The following is a 5,831-nucleotide window of genomic DNA, read 5'->3' as shown; positions in this document are numbered from 1 at the left end:
TGCACTAAAATCATCATTTGCTTTTGTTACGAAAATGATAAATGTGTTCATCCATATAAGGCTTCACATCTTAAAAAAAATTTAGTGAATCTAACATATCGGGCCCAAAACTATTATTGGGTTTTGTGCACTTTCAAACTGACTTTGCCAATCAACTGGAATGTTGTAAAAGTTAAAGAGGTTTTAAATTTTAAATACAAGAAAATTATATTATTATCACAAATTAAAATATCATCCAATAACTGAAGCACTCAACCCTGAAAGTCTTGAAAGTTCAGTAGCAAATCCAAGACAATAAACATATTGGTTTATAGTATATATAGATTAACCAATGTCATTAGCAACAAGTGTATCTTATTTAATTTACTATTTTAAGTTATACATTTTTCTTTTCAAAAAAAAAAAAAGAATGCACGAATTTCATAATTAAATACTAGTTACTTGCATCTTAATATAAAAAAAAATATTTTTGCATTTATCGCAGAAGATTTTTCGTTATCATGCTTATATAAAAGTGAATATGTCCCATTATGAAGAAATAAAAATGAAAAAATTAATGGGATCTGTTATAGACCTGACACAAAGGCCCACATTCTAGAAGACTCAAAAAGGACTAACAAATAAGAGGAAAATTTGTAATAAAAAAAAACTAAGAGGAAAATTTGTATTAAAAAAAACTAAGACGAAAATTAAGGAAAGATTCCTTAATTGTACTAATTCTAGTATGACAGCAATGGATCAAGAACTTGACCCCCCCCCCCCCCAATATTACTAAGAGGCCCAGAAGTTGTAACATTCACGTCTCGAGCCGGTTCAATTAGCATACATATGATACTAAACAGAAACAGCGGAAGACTTAACTTACGAAAATACGAGTTAACTTTTTCTTTTTCTTTTATTCTTTTCACATGATATATTACATTGCATACTTCTCATTTGACGGAGACAAAAATCGGACAGAGTACCGTCTGTAATTCGGACAAATGAGGATTTACGAATCTCACTCTCAAGACATCCTGATAAACAGTTTATATAATCTATGATTATAAAACTATCAAATATCCATCACATGATACATACCCATCCATGGGTGCATGCATAACTTGGCTCTGTGCCACTATGTCTAACAGCATGCAAATCCAACATGTAAACATATAACTAAATACTACATCATAATATAAATGTGCCCGAATACTTAATTGAACATGCATCAAAACTGAAAGACATGTACAAAACATATACAGGCCATATACAAGGAATGGATCAGACATCTTGATCCCAAAATAACAAAATACTGAAACCACATAAATAACCATCAAAATCAGTAGACTACAGCTACTCCAAATTTGGTCTGTCGCAACCTCTCTATCCACGAGTCGTGTCCCTATCTCGTGAGGGCTCACCAGGAATCTGAACACCTAAAATGATGTCCCCAAAAGGGGTGAAATAACAAATCTCAATAAGATCCAGGTTTATAGATAATTCTCCATACCCATGGGTCCACTCCTGCATGAAAGTCTGATACAGAGTATACAAAGCATCATATAATTGATATAACTGAACAAAGCATATATACATATCTTAAGAGAGGTGTACGCACTCATTTCCAAGGGAGGACCCCAAACGAAACCAGAATATAACAGGAGTGTACACAGTCAGTCCCGAGGGAGGACCCTAAGCAGACATCAGTGCACAAACAATCAATGGCCAGAGATCATTATAGAAATCACATCAGAACAAAACATATCATATTATCAAATACCTCTATATAAGTGCATATATACAAAGCATCAAGTACAATCATACAATCCAACCATAGTCCACTAACCATGGTGGAGTACTCAAGTAGGAAAAGACTCCTTAAACATAGAGCTTACCTCTTGGGGCTTTATAATTTGCTTACTTGAAGAACAAGCTACTTATCTTGCTCCACGAGAATCCAAACGTTCACATTCCCTAGGCACACCTAGAGAAGGAATTCAAAACAAAACTCAATAAAATGATACAATGCCATATAAGTACAAGACATACATTTTATTGTTTACTTTCATTTCTACACACTTATGCCAGTCAAATGCCAATTCACAAGTCAAGACCGTAATTTCTTAAACTCACTTGTAAGATCATTTAAGGATGCTTACCTTACATAGGCTCTTAGAATGGTCCAACCAAACTTCTAAAATACCTTTTACAACACTTAGCTAATATACCCAAGTGGTTCCCATCACCCATAAGGCCTAAATTAGTGTTTTCATATTTTTCCAACTTGAGTTACTTTCATTCAAACTGAAGCTGGGAATGAACTATATATTGATAAATTCAAATATTTTAGTATGTTTTTTTTAGACCTCCTAAGCTTTCCAACAAGGTATCATATACCTTAATCAGAGTTATATAGCTCAAGTTATGATTTTTGGAAGTTCAACTCACAAAGCTGTTTTTTAGGCAGTGCAGGGGATCCCAACCTCCCTCACGGTTTTTGTCCCTGTGACAGTTCCACAAGTCAAATTTCTCTCAAATTTTAATATGTTGTAGTAGACACCTGGGACTTTAATTTGAGGTATCATAAGCTTAATTTGGGTAATTAATTAGAGAGACATGAATTTTTGAAGTTGGACCTTTGGAATCGTCCCCTAACTTCGCGATTTTTGGGCAGTCTGGACTCAATTTCACTTTGGGGACAAACCACAACACATAATCATCGCAAATTTTTTGGAAATATAGATGACATCTCAAGCTGTAAAATAAGGTATCATGAGCCTCATTTGACCAAGGGATGAGAGAGATATCACCCTCCAAAGTTAGAGGTACATATCCAAAATTTTCAGAATTTGGCAACTCATTTTTCATTTAATTCATCTTAGTTTTAATTCTAATTTATGATTCCTCTTGGACAATTTTACAAACACTTGGTGTGCATATTTTACACCCCATGGCTGAACTTAATGTGAGGGATTCATGAGAATTTTTCAAACTTTAAACACATATACATGTTTATTCCACATTCTAACTTCATTAACAACACTAATTCATCAACCAATTCAAATTTTCAAACTCTAACATTCCACAAAGGTGCTCATATTATTCAAAACTTAAATCGTGACATTTAAATCAATGGAATGAGGATCTCTTACCTCAAATCACCTATACAAGGCTTGGAGAACAAAACCCAAGCTTGGTTCCACCCAAAACCCAATTTTAGGGCAACATAAATGACATCTCAAGCTTTAAAATGAGGTATCATGAGCCTCATTTGACCAAGGGATGAGGGAGATATCACCCTCCAAAGTCAGAGGTACATATCCAAAATTTTCAGAATTTGGCAACTTATTTTTCATTTAATTCATCATAGTTTTAATTCTAATTTATGATTTCTCTTGGACAATTTTACAAACACTTGGTGTGCATACTTTTACACCCCATGGATGAACCTAATGTGAGAGATTCATGGAAATTTTTCAAACTTTAAACACATATACATGTTTATTTCACATTCTAACTTCATTAACAACACTAATTCATCAACCAATTCAAATTTTCAAACTCTAACATTCCACAAATGTGCTCATAATATTCAAAACTTAAATCATAATATTTAAACCAATGGAATGAGGATCTCTTACCTCAAATCACCTATACAAGGCTTGGAGAACAAAACCCAAGCTTGGTTCTACCCAAAAACCCAATTCTCTCTAAAGGATGAATAGTGACCGAAATTTGAGAAGGAGAGAACTCTTCACACAAGCCTTTTCAGCCCAAACAAATGGGTGGAATGGATTCACAATGATCTCTACTTAAAGTTTCATGTATAACACTTTGTGTTTTGGTGGCTAGATGAGTGAGAAAAAGAGGAGAGAGAAAGAAACCCAAAATCCCACCCCTTCACCCATGGTTGTCGCTGGTTTCTATGTGGAAGGAGATAGAAGAGTGAAAAATGGTATTGAATAGTGCTCACTTAAGTTTATAAAGTCATTTGGTCTTTTGCCGGTTTTTTCCTCTCATTTAATTTTACTTAAATTGACCCGGAACTAACTTAAAGCTACGAACTTATTTTTATTTTTCTGAACTCATTTACATAAATTTTTATTCCCTAAGGAACAATATTAACAATTCACAGTATGGTTTCTACACCATTTTTGACGAAATGCACTGTGAATTACAAAATTGTACACTGTTTACACATGAAACTGTAAAACTTGTAAACTTAACAATTTTGGTCTAAACATGACTTTTTTGGCACATATTGGACTTTCTTATTCTTATTTCCTCAATTATTTAGTTCTGGACTCTACCGGTTGCTTAAACAGCAGTACAAAATACCCGACAAAAATACTATTCACGAGATTCTCACAGAAAGTGCCAGACTATATAATTTTTCGTTCTAAACTCATATTTGACATCAGAATTGCCAAATTAGGTCTCTAAACTCATTTTACTCATTCTGAGCTCTACCGATTGATTCACAACAATGCAGAACATTCTGCAGAATGCATTGTTCATGACCTAGTCATCATTACAGTCAAAATACTCGAATTCACGCTCTGAATCTAATTATGACATTTAAATCTTTAAATTAAATCTCTAATTAAGATTTACCAGGTAGGGTCATTATAGAAGTCCATTCTTGCCAGGTAACACATCTTTAAATAAAGCGTTAAGTCAATCAAGTACACACCTTTTAAACCCTTTCTCTCTTAATTGTCACTGTGCACACACTCCACCCTTTGGTTATCTCGTTATTATAGTGCATAGTGATCTATTACTCTCTAATGTACCTCCCTTATAGGTACCGAAAGAGGGCATCTAGATCCTATAGAAATATATCAATCTATGATTGGACGTCTCGATCCATCTAGGATCGAACATTGACACCATTTGTGGGAATGTAAACTTCAATCCCCCACAATCACCATGGTGAACACAAGAAACACCAACCACCAACAATTACCACTACCGGCAATCGTCCTTGCCGTCATAATTTCGTGAAAGTAAATTATGTTGGCGTTTAATAAATTTAGCATATTCTGAAAGAACAATCTGTTTAATTACTCTTGTGTATGGACCGGTCAGAGGCGTGAAGCAGCCAAATGGAACTGTTTCGTGCCCAGTCAGCATAGCTACCAAGTCATTAGTTGATGCACAGAGGACCATCAAGTTTATCCTTGCCAAAAAGGGCAGTAGAAGCGTCAGGCAAAAGCGATGATGGAGATGTCGACTAACACGAGTAGCTTCGAAGCGTCAAGATCTGTGAGGTTATTCGCAATGAAACCTCTATTGGAGGTGATCAGAGTTATCTGTGGCGGGAGGTTCGATTCTGTTTAATCGAAAAGCCGGAGGATCGCCAGGGTGCAAGGTGAATGCCTACATCAACGCTAGCCACTGCATCCCTTGGTTAATGCCAAAATCGATGACGTGGACGCAATTCTTTCTTTTGAAAGCTTCGAAAAGAGCTTGATTTGCGGTGAAGTGTACAAACTTGAGGTAAGGGCAGGTCTCATAAAAATGGATTTGAAACATGTCGGAGAGATAATGATGAAGAGGATTCTTCGGGTAGAGCCTGTAGATGCGGCGTGCTAAAGCTTCAGCGAAGTAGGTGGCGACTTTTCTCATAGCACCAACTTGCGACACCTTCTGAACCAGATGTTCTTACAAGAAAAAATCTTATTAGTGACAAAATTTTATAAAATTTCGTTACAAATTCCTACGTCGCAAGTAAATTTCGTCACAAATTCCTGCGTCACTTTGTGACGAAATTTGATTATTTGTGTCGAAAATTGTCATTTGTGACAAAATTTATGACAAAAATTTTCATCACAAATAAATTTTTTCCT

The 5,831-nt window shown here is 35.1% G+C and overlaps 1 long non-coding RNA gene across 3 annotated transcripts; it reads right to left on the bottom strand.

Moving 5' to 3' along the window:
• Positions 1–1,085: 1,085 nt before the first annotated feature.
• On the bottom strand, positions 1,086–5,595 carry LOC133306120 (uncharacterized). 3 transcript variants are annotated; one of them, XR_009750848.1, is made up of 4 exons: positions 5,050–5,595; positions 1,878–1,966; positions 1,601–1,674; positions 1,086–1,518 (listed from the first exon to the last, which is right to left on the bottom strand). It is a non-coding gene; the product is annotated as an uncharacterized LOC133306120 (long non-coding RNA). The 3 variants fall into 3 exon arrangements; XR_009750846.1 differs by lacking the exon at positions 5,050–5,595 and adding an exon at positions 3,624–3,899; XR_009750847.1 differs by lacking the exon at positions 5,050–5,595 and adding an exon at positions 3,135–3,180.
• Positions 5,596–5,831: the final 236 nt, after the last annotated feature.

This window comes from Gastrolobium bilobum, unplaced genomic scaffold (assembly GCF_033153095.1).
Source record: "Gastrolobium bilobum isolate Gb01-03AN ecotype WA unplaced genomic scaffold, APGP_CSIRO_Gbil_v1 utg1129, whole genome shotgun sequence".
Taxonomy (NCBI): domain Eukaryota; kingdom Viridiplantae; phylum Streptophyta; class Magnoliopsida; order Fabales; family Fabaceae; genus Gastrolobium; species Gastrolobium bilobum.
Note: the sequence above shows the minus strand (reverse complement) of the source record. Positions and strands in the feature narration are given on the sequence as shown.